Source organism: Plecotus auritus, assembly GCF_963455305.1.
Source record: "Plecotus auritus genome assembly, chromosome: 9".
In the NCBI taxonomy this organism is placed as follows: domain Eukaryota; kingdom Metazoa; phylum Chordata; class Mammalia; order Chiroptera; family Vespertilionidae; genus Plecotus; species Plecotus auritus.
The window spans coordinates 148,873,061-148,888,294 of record NC_137783.1 but is presented as its reverse complement, the minus strand read 5'-3'; the positions used below and the strand labels follow the sequence as shown (position 1 = coordinate 148,888,294).

Sequence of the window (15,234 nt, the reverse complement as noted above, 5' to 3'; positions counted from 1 at the left end):
TAAAAACTTGTGTCTCAAATCGCCTCAGTGGGTATTTTTAAAGTAAAGGTTTTAGCTGATGTAGATGTTGAGGGAAATTCCAAAACAAACAACCTGCTTGCCCATCTCTCCATATCTGACCCACCTACCTACCTAGTAGGGCCTATGAATAAAATCAAGGATGCTTCCTTTGTTACTGTTTTCTAAGACCCAAACAGCATTTTACTTTTCTATAAACAGATGCCACCTAGTGTCAAAAGCCTGCAAGTGCAGCCCTCAGTTCCTCAGGAGCTCTGAGGCAAGTAGGACAAATAATAATTAATTCTTACTGGGCAAAGACAAGGGTGAGAAAAACTTCCAAAAGGCAATTCTTGGGGTGGGTCTTCAAAGTCAAGACTGTAGGATGTGGACTTTGCAGGATGCAGAGTGCACAGTGGTTCGGAACATGGTTACTCTCAGTGTGAGCAGTGTGACCACGGACAAGTCATTTAACCTCATTAATGCCTAATAATAAAATGAAAATAGGGCCCACCTCCTTGGTTTATCAAAAGAATTAAATGAGCAGAAATTGCTAATAAAATAAAGTTATCCAACTGTCTCTTTTTGAGTAACTAAAGCAGAATCAAAGAGGGCCAGGCATGTTGGCCCATTATTCACAAAATCTTAAAAAATCAAGTAGAAATTTCCCCATAACTCTTCACCCTACCAAAACTCGCCACCCCCCCCCCCCCACACACACACACACACAAAATCACATCACCTCATCCATTAAAAAAGGACAAGTTTTCAGGAGAATAAACAAGGGCCAGGGGTGGGAATTTATGCTCCAGAGCTGAGACCAGCTCTGCTTCCCTACTGTTCCTATAGAGGGGGAATGTGACCTCTGGCAACAACGTGAAATAAAAAATTATACCAAACTACAACTCACAATCAACATTCAGAGGGACTAAAGATTTCATTACAGTGGAATTTAGCTTGTTGTGTATGTGGGAAAACATTTTTTTCTTACTGTAACTCCATTTTTAAAAAACACCAGTACACCATAGCCCCTCTATTCATTTAGTGCTTCCTATATTCATTTTATCACTTAATTCTCACACCATATAAACCTGTTGTTATTACACAGATGAAAGGTTAGAGAATTTGCTCAACTGTACTCTAGAAAGGATCCCACTGGTGGAAAAGCATGTGACTGGAGACAGAGAGACCAGTGAGAAAATTAAATGCAACAGGAGCAGCGAGTGGGAAGGGAGAAAGGCGCTGGTGTTTCAAATATAAGCTTGGCTAGACGTGGTAACAAATGAGATTTAGGTGGTGAGGGACAGAAAGGAGTTCCAGATGAGTCAGAAATCTCTAGTTGGGGCAAAAGTTTTAGTTGGGGCAACTGCAAGGTTGCCATTAACACAGAGGAAAAGTCTGCAGGAAAGATGAGAAAGTCTGGATTTGCGAAATTTAAGGAGGGGGCACTACCCAGGTGAAGCTGGCACAGGATGTTAGAACTCAGGAGAGGAGAAACCAAGATGGCGGCATAGGTAAACACCTAAACTGCACAACAATTTCAAAACTACAACTAAAAGACAAAGCGGACACCATCCAGAACCACAGGAAAGCTGGCTGAGTGGAAATACTACAACTAGAAGGAAAGAGGAAAGCACATTGAGACTCAGAGGAGCTGCAAAGGCTGAGGTACAGAGACGCGTGCAGAGAGGACGGGTGGCTGAATGCACAGGCGGCTGAGTGCGCGGCTGGCTTTCTAAAGCGGGAGGGAGACGGAAGCTCCCGACTGCGCTGAACTCCAGTTCTGGGCGAGTTTCTGGGAACCCAGACTCATTTGGGGAGAAACTGGACTGTCTGGTAGCGGGCGAAACTCGAGGGCAGCTTTCTCTCAGAGGTGCTTGCAGCGATTACCGAGGGACACCGAGACCCAGGGGCCTCATAGGGCAGGGCTGACGGGAAGCCAAGGCTGTCGGCTCTGCCCTGAAACTCCACCCCATCCAAGCTGAGCACAGAGGCTTTTGCAATTTTGCAAGTCTTGTCCCATAAGGGTGTCTCCAGCACAGAAGTTCTCCCAGTGTAGACACAGTTGATCCTCACAGCCAATTGGCCTGGAGGTCAATTCCTCCCAGTGATACCAACAACAATCAAGACTTAACTACAACAGGCTGAGTACACAGCCCACAAAGGGGTGCACCAAGAGTGTCCACCTCCGGTAACTGGGGAGGCTGAGCCACTGTGCCCTATAGGACACCTAGCACACAAAGCTACTCTACCAACTCAGGGAAGCAGCAAAAATGCGGAGACAAAGAAACAGATCACAAATGAAAGAAATGAAGGAAAGCAAACGACTGGATACAGAGTTCAAAACCACGGTTATAAGGTTTTTCAAGAATTTCCTAGGAAAGGCCGATAAATTTAGCAAGACCCTCGAGGATATGAAAAAGGACCAAGTAGAAATTAATAAAACACTGACTGAAATAAAAAATATTATAGAGACCCAACAGCAGACTAGAGGACCGCAAGAATCAAGTCAAAGATTTGAAATACAAAGAAGCAAAAACACTCAACCGGAAAAGCAAAAAGAAAAAAGAATCCAAAATTTTGAAGATAGTGTAAGAAGCCTCTGGGACAACTTCAAGCGTACCAACATCCAAATTATGGGGGTGCCAGAAGAAGAGAGAGAGCAAGATACTGAAAACCTATTTGAAGAAATAATGACTGAAAACTTCCCCCACCTGGTGAAAGAAATAGACTTACAAGTCCAGGAAACACAGAGAACCCCAAACAAAAGGAATCCAAAGAGGACCACACCAAGACACATCATAATTAAAATGCCAAGAGCAAAAGACAAAGAGAGAATATTAAAAGCAGCAAGAGAAAAACAGTTAGTTACCTACAAGGGAGCACCCATACGACTGTCAGCTGATTTCTCAACAGAAACTATGTAGGCCAGACGGGAGTGGCAAGAAATATTCAAAGTGATGAATAGCAAGAACCTACAACCAAGATTACTCTACCCAGCAAAGCTATCATTCATAATTGAAGGGCAGATAAAGAGCTTCACAGATAAGAAAAAGCTAAAGGAGTTCATCACCACCAAACCAGTATTATATGAAATGCTGAACTTTAAGAAGAGGAAGAAGAAGAAAAAGGTAAAGATAAAAATTATGAACAACAAATACATGTCTATCAACAAGTGAATCTAAAAATCAAGTGAATAAAAAATCTGATGAACAGAATAAACTGGTGAATATAATAGAATCAGGGGCATAGAAAGGGAGTGGACTGACAATTCTCGGGGGGAAAGGGGTGTGGGGGGTGCGGGAAGAGACTGGAGAAAAAGCGTACACCTATGGATGAGGACAGTGTAGGGGGAGGTAAGGGCAGAGGGTGGGGTGGGAACCAGGTGGGGAGCTATGGGGGGAAAAAAGAGGAACAATTGTAATAATCTGAACAATAAAAATTAAATTAAAAAAAAAGAACTCAGGAGAGAAGTGGGACTGTGAAAAGAGTAACATTAACAAAAAGAACTTTACAGAATACCAAGCATTCCAATATTATTTTAATTCAAAGAATCACAGAATTTCCGAACAGTCTTAGAATAAAAGAAGCAGGTTCAGGGAGAATTACCTACCTAAAGTAATTCACTTCTTCTGACAACATAATGTGCTACCAATACCTAAAACCAAACTTCCTTTTTTTTTTTTTTTTTTTTTTTTTTTAGCTTTATCAGTTAACTGAAAGTGAAAAGGTGAAAAGGGGAGGAAAGAGAAGGAAATAAAATGAGCACTGGTGCTGTGGAGAGACAGGTCTTGCAAAGCAGCATCCCCACTTACACTGTTTAGAGTTATTTGTTAAGTGCCCAGCACAGTGTCCACCACACATTTAAATAACTATCTGCTCAAGACGTGAGTGAAGACCTGAATGCTGTAGGGATGATTTGCAGTCCTGGGCACAACTGAGAGACACCTCTTCAGCACTGGTTTTCTGGGTACTATTTCACAGTACTGCCCTATGATCCAAGGTCTGTGCTGATAGCTTTACGTGTATTACGTCACTTGCCCCCCTCACAGTCCCTTTACACGTACAATGTATTAAATATACTCATTCACATATAATAAAAAATTAAATTATACACTAACATAAAAGATACTATTATCACCCCATTATAAATGAGAGCAAGCCTTAGAGAATTAGAAAAAATTAAGCCAAGGCTGGGGTTTAGGGACTATACACTCCTGACACCATATAAGCAATACAATCCTGACTCAAAATTTTAAACATAGAGCAGGTCCTCCAATAATGTCATTTTGTTGTAACCCTGATGAGATGCCTGCCATAAGAGCTTGACTCTTGTTTCTAACAATTAACCTATGGTAAACTGGTTTCATTATATGTCATTTTGGTTAAAGTCACACAACCTATCAACAGCATTACGTGAGGACTTACTATACTTTGTCTCACATTTGAATAAGACCCTAGAACAAAACAGACATGGTTCCTGATTTCATGGAGCTCAGAGAATAATGTGGGAAGAGAGATAAACAATCTAATAAGCATGAAACTATAAATTCCGGTAAGAGCTGTAAAGGTCACAAATAGGATGCTAAGAGACAGAATAATGTGGGAACAGACTATAGACTGGCTGACCAGGGAAAATAAATCAAAAGCATAAATACAGAAACAATCACCTTTTGGGAGTCAAAACATTCCTGGTACCTATTTATATCCAATAGTTTCTAAGGCAAATCGCTTTGTCTACTAGTAAATCCTCTTGGACCCTGAAGGAGGTCTGTTTATGTTTCTTTTTTTAAGGGAGAGGGAAAAGGTTTTCATATGGCCTCTCTAGCCCAAGACTCCGCTGGCTCGCTGGCTGAAGAATCAGGCCCCCCTTGACTGCTCAGTCGGGGAGCTCCACCTTTCTAAGAGTAGGTTGGTTTTCTTGCTCAAGAAATATATCCCTCCACATTGTGCCACATAAGCATTTTCTTGAAAATAAAAATACACCTCCTGGATCATTTATCAGATACTTCAACCTTGTTATACAAATCAGACAGACAAAATGAATCATCCTGCAGATTTAGAATCCACTCAATCCAACATTTATCAAGAACCTACTGGGAGCCACTGGGCACTGTTCGTGGTGCTGGAATATAGGTTGTGTCCACGGAACACTAGAGGGCGCACAAGAGCTTCAGCTTTCAGGAAAACCAGTCTACAGAACAGGAAGCTGAATGACCCTTCACTGAAGGAGTCTCTTGCCTAAGACCTGAGAGGCAATCCCAGTACCATTAGAGATCTGCTGTTCCTATATTAGAGACCAGGTGTTTCTAGAAAGATGCACAATTAGAACACAGGTGTTTGTTTCACCCTAACACACAGGACCAAGAGTTCGCCAGCTTGGCAGCCCTATGATGTAGGTGAGTCGGGTATTACCACTACAAATGAGATGGCTAAAGCTCAGAAATAAAGTTGCTTTCCTGAAGTCAAATGGAAGTGGTAAGGCTGGATCTAAGCTCTAGTGTTTAAGCTGCAGTCTGGGGATTTACTCCAATATTTGAGCCACAGGTGGTTCAGTCAGAAATAAAGAGGCTTATCACTGAGGAATGCTTCCCCAGGTCTATTTACTTTTGTCTTCAGTGTAGTTATTATGCAGAAAATAAGACATCCTGCAGAGATGCAACTGACAAGTAGGAGCGATATAGACCTTAAGAATCAAAATTTTGGGACCACTGATATACCCAAGTCTCTTGATTATAAAACCCAATTGACTGTAAGCTGTATCATCAATTTGATTTTTTAAAGGAGTAAAACTATATGAATATACAGATGAACTATATAAACCAATTCGTCAAAATATGATTAAAATAGCCCTTAGAATAGGGTGGCAATTAAATGCAAAATGTAAACTATAATATAGGATTGGAAGTGATCTCAGAGATTGTTTCATTATTTTACAGATGAAGAAACTTGGCCCTCTCGATGGTCTTATATAAATAATGACAGAGCAAACTGGAACAAAAGTTTTTAAATATAATATTTTTATTAATTTCAGAGAGGAGGGGAGAGGGAGAGAGAGAGATAGAAACATCAATGATGAGAGAGAATCATCGATCGACTGCCTCCTGCAAGCCCCACACTGGGGCAGGGTGAGCTGGAGGGGGCCAATGGGGGGAAAAGGGGGACATATGTAATACTTTCGACAATAAAGAATAAAAAAAGTAACATGGAGTATAAAAATGGAATCTATGTGATTTATCTGAAAAGATTTCTCCCATAAGCCATGGGAAGGGCATTCCTGTGGACAGGGAGCTGTTCAGATGCTACTCGCACAAATACATGTCTTTACAACACAAATGAGCCACATACTCTATGCCCTGTAACAAAATGATACTCATGTAAAGAAAAATCAGGTTCAATGACAGATTTATATGACCAGGGGAAAATTTACAAACCAACATCCCCACCCACAAAATTCTATGCTCAAAGGCGTGCGAACAACCTGCAACCACTTCCTTCACATGCATGTTCTGACGTACTCCCAACCTACCCACCTCCCCCAGGGCTGCCCACTGGTGTCTGGCTCAAGCATGGAGAGTTCAAGGCATAAGCAATTCAGTGTGTACCGGAAGACAGGTGAAAATATAGGCAAGAGAGCACTTGCAAATGACAGAGTTCAACTGCAAAGTTTATGGGTGAAAACAGCACTATTCTACTCTCTTCATAAAGAATAAACATCCATAACATTCATTTCACTCTAAGTTGTTTTGCTAATGACAATAATGTTTTTAATAACATTAGAATATGTTATTAAAACAATGTTTAATAACATTTTGAAAAACTAAATACAAACTACTGAACTTGATAACTTGGGAGAGTAAGAAATTTAACACTTTCAAGTGTCTGTTGAATAAGCACCTTCTCTCTGTACCTGCCCCTGAATGGAGGAGATAAATAACAACAAGCTCTCAAGAAAGCCCAGAGGATAGGCAAGTGAACAACCACATGTAATACATATATACAACATAACCACTGCTCAGGGAACACAGGAAGTGTGCATTCTCCTCAGTGAGCCAGCCCCTGCACCTGTGTGTGCAAGAGGTTTCACCAGGAGGTTAACATTGTCCCTGGGCCTCACTGAAGAATGATGTGAATGGGGAGCAGGTGCAGGAATGCTGGGCAGGATGCAACCCTAAAAGGCACCAGGCATGGACATCAATGGGGCTAGTGCTTAGAAAAGGGAGAGCAGAATGTGAAGGTTTAGAGATTAAAAACTGGACAACGGGCCTGAGTTCCCACACATGGCTGGGATTAAAAGCATTCATGGACTTTAATCTTGGAATATAGATAGGGAGCCCCAACAATGACAGGGCCACACCTAAAACTGCTACAAAGTAAACTTGCATCTACTATAGATACAAGTAACTCTTGGACACTTTTCAATGTGTGCAGTGATTTCTCCCTTTTCAAACTGTGTATGCTTTTACTACTAATCATCAAAAGTTACAGGCGTGTTCTCAATATTCCAGACTGCAGGGAAAAGTTTCAGCTGGCGCCTGTTTCCTCGGATGATCCCACACAGCCAGCAGTCTTCGGAGCTACAAGGCCACGCTTAACTATACTTCACATCAAAATAGTTTAAATCTAAAAAGGTCCTGATGAAAATCACAATCGCAACCAACCAGTTCATCTGCCCCCTATCCTAGATTTCCCCCCGGGTGAGTTTCATTTGGCAAGTTCTTAAAAATTAACTTCAAAGAACACGTTTCACCCCCTCAGTATCCGCGAGTTTGCCCCGTCGGTGGATGCGAAGTTAGAACGGGGCCCGAAGACCCGGACGGAGCGAGCGCGGTTCTCCGGGTCCAACACGCTTCCACGCCGTTCCAACAAGTGGGGTGGAACTGTCACCCTGAACACACGCTTCCCCCTCTCACGGGTGGGAGCGACGCGCTACACATCGCGTGTGGCTACGTGGAAGGACAACACGGAGGGACCCACGCGTTTTCTCGGGACCGAGGCGCCGGCCGACTGAGGGGGAAGCGGCTGAAGCGCAGCGGGGTCCGGGCCGAGGGGGCCGGCACGCTGTCACCCGAGGGGCGGAGAGGGGTGGGGGCCGGCCCGCGCGGAGAGCAGACAGGAGGCTCGAGCCCAAACAAAAAACAACCCGAAGTGGAGCGCGGCTGAGGGAGCAGATTGGGCGAGCCGGTTCACGGCCGCCCATTGGAGAAGAGGGAAAACAGAGTCCCCCAATCGCGAGCGGCGGGGCTGCTCCCCTCGTGCGGCCGCGGCCCGGCCCCGCGCTGCCCGGCGGCCGCTACCGCTCCCTTCCGGCGACGGCGCCCACTGCAGGCCCCGCGCCCCACCCGCGGCCCCGGCCCCCGCCCGGCCCGGCGCCCCCGCGGCCCGCCCCCCGCCCCGGCGCCGCCGCCCCGCTCACCGCCGGGCGCTGCCCGCTCCTCGGGGCGCGTCGAGGCTCCTCGCCAGGCCGCTGCGCTGGGGGGCCCGCGCTGCCCGGCGACACTTCCCGTCCCCCCAAAAAATTAATCACCAAAAAATAATTCCAGAGAAAAATGGAGAGTAAAATCCAAGATGGCGGCGCAGCCGCAGCACCGCCCGCTCCCTCCGCTGTCGAGAAATGAGTCCCAGCCACAGCCGAGCCCCCCGCCCCCATCGCGCCGCGCCCCCGCGCCCCCGCGCCCCCCGCGCCGCAGGCCTCACCTCGCCTCGCACGCGGCCGCGGGGTCCCAGAGGCCGCCGCCAGCTTCGAGGCTCGTGTCCTGGGGGCTGGCGCCGCGCTGCCACCTTCCGTACCCGGGCACCCTCACCTCATAGCCCCGGAGCCTCGCCGACCGCGCCGCAGTCGCGTCGCCGCCCCCGGTGAGCCGCCCGGACGCCGCCCGGGCACGGTGGGAAGACACGAAAAGGAGTGCCCTCGGCCGGGCGGAAGGACACCACGCCGGCTCGCGCTTCCCAGTCACCTCTGTTGCTTTTACGGGACTCTGCGGGGGGAGGCGGAGAAACCCGAGAAAGAAAGGAGTCCCCGCCGGTTGCTCCCGCGGCGGAGGAACAAAAAGCGAATTTGTTGAGACCGAGCCGCCGCACTTCTCTCGCGGCGGAGGGATCCGTGCTGAGCAGCCGGCAGGGATCCCTCCGCCCCTCGCTGCCCTTTAAATCGCGGCTGGAGGCGTTGGCGCTGCACGCCCCTTGGGCGCCACTTCGCTTCGTGGTCTCCTGGCGTGCCCCCCACCCTAGACCCTCCGTGCCGCCTTACCCACCGGGACAGCCCCCGAACTGACTCCGGGGGCACCTCTGCGGGACGGCAGGCTCCTCACCCACTGCTCCCACTGCGCCTCCCAGTTGCGCCCAGGCGAGGTGGCCCCACGGAGGCGAGCTTCTTTGTTGTGGAAATGGGTGTCATTAGAAGCAGATACACCCCTAAAGTCCGTGTGGGCAGCCTCAGCATTCCACCGTGTACTGTGGGAGGGAGGGAGCATGCATGAATCGGGCCACTGGCTTCCTGGTGTCAACTGGCCATTTCTTGAGCACCTACTGTGTGCCGGGCTTTCCTTGAAACAGGGGTATTGCCACGTCCCTCTTAGCTCGGCAGTGCCAGCACCGACCATGCACGCCCCTCATGGTGCCCACGCAGGTTGGGAAGAGGCTAAGTGCTTCGCACCAGCTGCTGCGCTGGGGGGATCGTGCGGAGCCCTGCTCTTGGGGTCCCCCAGCCTGATGACAATGACCACAAAATAAATGATGACAGTAACATGTGCACATCCTTTAGCCCTGCTACTTATTCCTTACAACAACCCCCAGGAGGTGGGACCCTTGTGGCCCCCAGTTTACACATAGGGAAACTGAGGCACAGGGAGGTTAGGCTAGCTCTGCAACCCCTTAGGTAGCTAGCACCCGAGTAAAAACCGCAGACCTCAAGGAGAAGGTGAGGTGGCCACAGGCTGGCAGACGCTGGGAAGGTGTCTCCGGGGAAGCGGAGACCTAAAGGGATTGGAGTATGTTAGGGAAAACGGGGCCGTTAGGAAATGTGGGACCAACAAGTGCGAAGGCCCTGGGAGGGGAAAGAGGCGGCACCTTCCAGAACTGAGGGAACCCAACATAGCTCCTGTCTCGAGGAGACAGGGCAGGGCAGGGGCAGGGCGGGCAGGTGGGCCCTGCATCCAGGGGCCCGGCACAGGGTAGACAGCACCGGGCAGGGGGGAGGTGGATGGCCATGAGAGCTGGGAGCCAACACCCACACAGGTGCTTACCTCCTTGCCCTCCTCCTTGACCTTGGGTGGTCCACAGGAAGGGCCTGTCATCCCTTCCACAGGTGGGAAACGGAGGCCCCGTGTCCCTGAGAGTAGGTCTAAGAGAGGTAGAAGCAGGTCTTGAACTTCAAAACCAGAGCTCCTCCCACCGCCCTCACCTTCCCTCCTGTTTCCCGGCTCCGCTCTGGAGGCTGACTTGGGGGGTGGGGGTGGGGCGGAGCCCTCAGGTAAAGCAGACCCAGGCCATTGCTCTGGGCCTCCTGCTTTCACTCTACAGCCTTGGGCCTTCTGTGTCATCAGAATTCGCCTTGTCACTTTCCTCTTTGCAGACACACCTAACAAATGATCGCTTTGGTTTTATTCGTTTCTGATTTATCACTAAACTTTCTTTCTTTCCAATATTTTCATAGTGCGTGGCTCCAAATACATTGCATCCCACTGAGACTGCCTTTGCCCATGGGAGGCGTGCACACCCGCCTCCAAGGGGCAGCCACAGCCCCGTATGGGCCTCGGGGCCTGGGCAGCCTTTCACCCTGGACCACCCGCCCGTTGCCTCCACCCGCCAAGCTTTCCGAAGTCAGCTCGAGCACAGCGGTGCTCTCCATGGACCCCTGGAAAGGCCCGAGTCTCAAGATGCCGGCACCTCCATTTAGTCACTGCCCCGGGCCGGCTACGTGTTCCGGGCAGTGATTGTCAAGGGAGCAGGCCGGGCCCACAGCTTGGCAGGGGCAGTGAGCAGACCCGGGCAGCTTCCTTCCAGGCTGTCCCTCCCCAACCACCTGCGTGGCGGCGGCTCTCCAGCCTCCGCCGAGAGGCCCGGGGCAGGCAGAGCTGAGTTGGGGCTCAGGACCTCCATGGAGCCATACTGAAGGCTTGGTGCCTTTGGCGGGCGGGGGGCTGAGGGGGTCCCCTGCTGGGATCCTGTGCCCAGGGAGGTCAGGGCTGAGCTGGTCAGAGGGCACAGCCGGGAGTGGCCCTCCGGGGGAGACAACAAATTGGACTTTCCACAGAGTGTGGCCAGCTGGAGGCTCCTCCTGCCAGCTGGCAGGGGAGGGGGAGGGGGACAGGAAGTAGTGCGGCCAGGCACCTGCCCAGCCCCCACGTGACAGGAGCCATTGGCATTTACACTTCGAAGCCTCTGGCTGCTCCAAAGTGGAAGTGCTAAGCCACAGAGGCCGGGGCCCCACCAAGCCCGGACAGGCAGAGAGATATTAACAACCCTAAAGAAAGACCTAGTCAGCTAGTCAGCAGAAGGCCCGGCCAGCCCGGAAGCCTCAGGAGTGCCAGCCCAGCCCGGCGCTGACCCGGGAGCGGTGCCCTTGCCAGGAGCCGGCTGAGGCCGTGGGCCTGTTCCAGTCCCCCAGCAGGGCTCAGGGACACTCCAGAGACCCCGTCTGGTCCCACCAACCCTGCATCCCTCTCCCACTGCCCTTCCTCCAACCCCAGTTTTGCCCAGCAACCGCCTGGCAGGGGTTTGCCTGCTGGGATCCTGTGCCCACAGGGGGGCCCCAGGTCTTGCCGAGCCCGGAATTCCAGGCAGGGTGACGGGCGGCTTCTCATGTAAAGTGACACGTGGGCTCTTGGACTCTGCGCACGAGTCTCACTCGGTCCCCCGTCTCTTCCTGGAAGACTTGACTGTTCCGATGAGAGCAGGGGTCTGGGACTGTGGGAAAGGGGCAGGGGCACACCCAGGACCATTCTGGTGGCCCGTCTGGGTACCTGCCTGAGCACCACCAGGCCCCCTGCATCAGCCTCGTCTTCCCCCTGCCCCTCCACTGCCCACCTCTCCTGATGGGTGAGGAAACCAAGCCTCTGAAAGGTCCAGCGACCTGCCCGCAGCTCCAACGGCAACAAGACGCTGTGGCAGCTGCAAGCGGGCTTGGCAGGTTCAAATCCCAGCTCCGCCACTCACCAGCCATGTCATTTTGGGCAAATGAGGTAGCCTGTCTTCAGGGTCTTCTCAACTGTGAGAAGGTGCCAGCCTTTGGACCTGCTGAAGTAATCCCACTCAGAGCTTCAACATCGTTGTTGTACTTGAGGTACCCAAATTCCTGCCTCCAGCCTGGTGGAAGGCATTTCAAACACAGCATGGCTAGAACTGCACACACACACACACACACACACACACACACACACACGTGCAAACTTCCACCTCTCAGATATCCTTCCCATTGCTCAGGTCCAATACCTAGCTTTCATTGTCCCTTAACTGCCTTCATTATCTCTCTGCTTATCACGGGCTAGCATCCTGTATTTGTAATGTATTCATCGCGTCTCCTGGCCGCCTCTCCCTTCCGGGCTGTCAGCTCCTTGCGGGCAGGGGCCTTGCCTGCCTTGTTCGCTGCTGTATCTCCGCATCGGAAACAGCCCCTGGGCTGCCGGGGGAGAGGCTCAGTCCGAAGGACAGCCCCCTCCCGGGCTGCTGCAGGGATCCAAGGAGGTGGAGGCGGGTCTCTGACTGCGGTCCTGGCTCTGGGCTCAAGTTGCTTGCCCGGGGCCCTGGGGTTTGTGTCCACCTGGGCAATCCTGTGGCCCTGAGTCCCTGAGAGATAGGATCTTGGGGTTCCCCCCACTCACCCTCTTTCATCTTCCCACCAGCACCAAAAGAAGCCCAGCCTTACGGCCTGTCCTCCCACACATGCCGGGAAGTAAACAGAGAGAGACAGTGGCGGCGGACACACGGGTTCCTCACGGGCAGGGAAGCTGCCTCTCCCGGCTGTTTAATAATCTCCACGTGGCGCAGAACTGCTTCTCCTTGATCCTGGGACTGGATGGCGCCACCCAGAGGCTCCGTGGCCTCGGACACGTTAGGGTGTGTTTCCTTCCAGCTGAGCTGCCCTCCACAGAGTCAAGAACTTACCGTTCCCGCCCTGGCCGGGTGGCTCAGTGAATAGAGCGTCGGCCTGTGGACTGAAAGGTACCGGGATCAATTCCGGTCAAGGGCACATGCCTGGGTTGCAGGCTTGATCCCCGGTAGGGACCGTGCAGGAGGCAGCCAATCAATGATTCTCTCTCACCATTGATGTTTCTATCTCTTCCTCTCTTAAATCAATAAAGAAATATATTAAAAAAACAAACAAACAGCCCTAACCGGTTTGGCTCAGTGGATAGAGCGTCGGCCTGCGGACTGAAAGGTTCCAGGTTCGATTCTGGTCAAGGGCATGTACCTTGGTTGCAGGCACATCCCCAGTAGGGGGTGTTCAGGAGGCAGCTGATCGATGTTTCTCTCTCATCGATGTTTCTAACTCTCTATCCCTCTCCCTTCCTCTGTAAAAAAATCAATAAAATATATTAAAAAAAAAAAAAAACACAACTTACTATTCCTGCCCTGGCCGGGTGGCTCGGTGGGTCAGAGCACCATCCCGCTACACAAAGGTTGTGAGCTCGCGCCTCAGGGCACATTCAAGCAACCAATGAAGGCATCAGTAAGTGGAACAACAGATCGATGTTTCTCTCTCTCTCTCCCTCCTTCCCTCCCTGCCTCTCTCTAAAATCAACAACAACACAAAGAAATGAACATTCTTAGTTCGCTGCCATGGAGTCTTCAGACCGCATCCAAGTTTCCCCGAATCCCGGCCCCGTGGCTGTCCTGTCCACTTCCTTCGCTCTGGAGCGGGTTCCCCCTCTTTCCCTGACTCGCATGACCTCGGCCTCCCAAAGGTTGCAGGCCAGTTATTTTGTGGTATGCCCCTCCGTTGAGGTTTTGCTGATGGTTCCTCGTGATTAGATGAAGGTCAGGTACCTTTGGCAAGAACGTACAGCAGTGAGTCTGTGTCTTCCATTGCGTCCAATCAGGTGGTGAAGAATCCCACTTGACCCAGAAGAGATGATGTTCCCTTAGGTCACCCGATGGAGGGATGTCCTCCGGGCTTCTCCCCGGGAAAAGCCATGCGCTTCCCTTTGTAATACGTAAGTGTTCTGGGAGAGGCACTGGGAGAGGATGTGAACATCCCGTTCCTCCCAAACTTTCAGTGTGCTCCTAGATCCAACCAGTAGAGACTTAGGTTCTTGCTTATTTTTTTTGTTAACCCTCACCCGATATTTTTCCCATTGATTTTTAGAGAGAGTGGAAGGGAGGGAGGGGGAGAGAGAGAGAAACATCGATGTGAGAGAGACACTTCGACTGGTTGCCTCCTGCACGCATTCCGACCGGGACTGGGGATGGAATCTGCAACCCAGGTATGTGTCCTTGACCAGGAATCGAACCCGAGACCCTTCTGTCCGTGGGCCGCCATTCTAACCACTGAGAAACACGGGCCAGGCATGGGCTCCGGTTTTGTTGAGTAGGTTATAATCTGTTCCTGTCTCTCCCCCTCCCCCTCTCCCTCCCTCCCTCTTTCTTTATCTCCTTCCTTCCTTCCTTTCTTCCTTCCTTCCTTCCTTCCTTCCTTCCTTCCTTCCTTCCTTCCTTCCTCCCTCCCTCCCTCCCTCCCTCCCTCTCTCTCTCCTTTCCTTCCTTCCTTCCTTCCTTCCTTCCTTCCTTTCTTCCTCTCCTTCCTCCTTCCTTTTAGATATTTGGGACAGCTTCATTTAGAATGGCCTCAAACCGGAAGCAACTTAAATACCAACGAACAAGAGAAAGGCCGCACAGTTTGTGATCCGTCCCCGGATGGAATCCGACTCAAACGGGGAATGAGCTGCTGTTAGAGGCAACAACACAGGCCCAGTTCACAAGCATCATGTGGAGCGAAACCAGAAGCCAGGGAGTACAGCTAAGTCCAAATATGTGATGTCTTAGACCCGTGGTCGGCAAACTGCGGCTCGCGAGCCTCATGCGGCTCTTTGAGTGTGGCTCTTCCACAAAATACCACGGCCTGGGTGAGTCTGTTTTGAAGAAATGGCCTTAGAAGAAGTTTAAGTTTAAAAAATTTGGCTCTCCAAAGGAATTTCAATCGTACTGTTGATATTTGGCTCTGTTGACTAATGAGTTTGCCAACCACTGTCTTAGAACAACAATAACAACAACAAGAATCTAGCTCCACATGGGAAGAGT

The 15,234-nt window shown here is 50.6% G+C and overlaps 1 protein-coding gene across 3 annotated transcripts in view; it reads right to left on the bottom strand.

The window, feature by feature from the left end:
* KMT5B (lysine methyltransferase 5B) overlaps positions 1-9,244 on the bottom strand; it is a 53,191-nt gene extending 43,947 nt beyond the window's left edge. For all 3 annotated transcript variants that reach the window (XM_080642293.1, XM_080642294.1, XM_080642295.1), the window contains exon 1: positions 8,695-9,244. The gene's annotated coding sequence lies outside the window, so the exon portion shown is untranslated. The remainder of the gene's footprint in view (positions 1-8,694) is intronic.
* Positions 9,245-15,234: the final 5,990 nt, after the last annotated feature.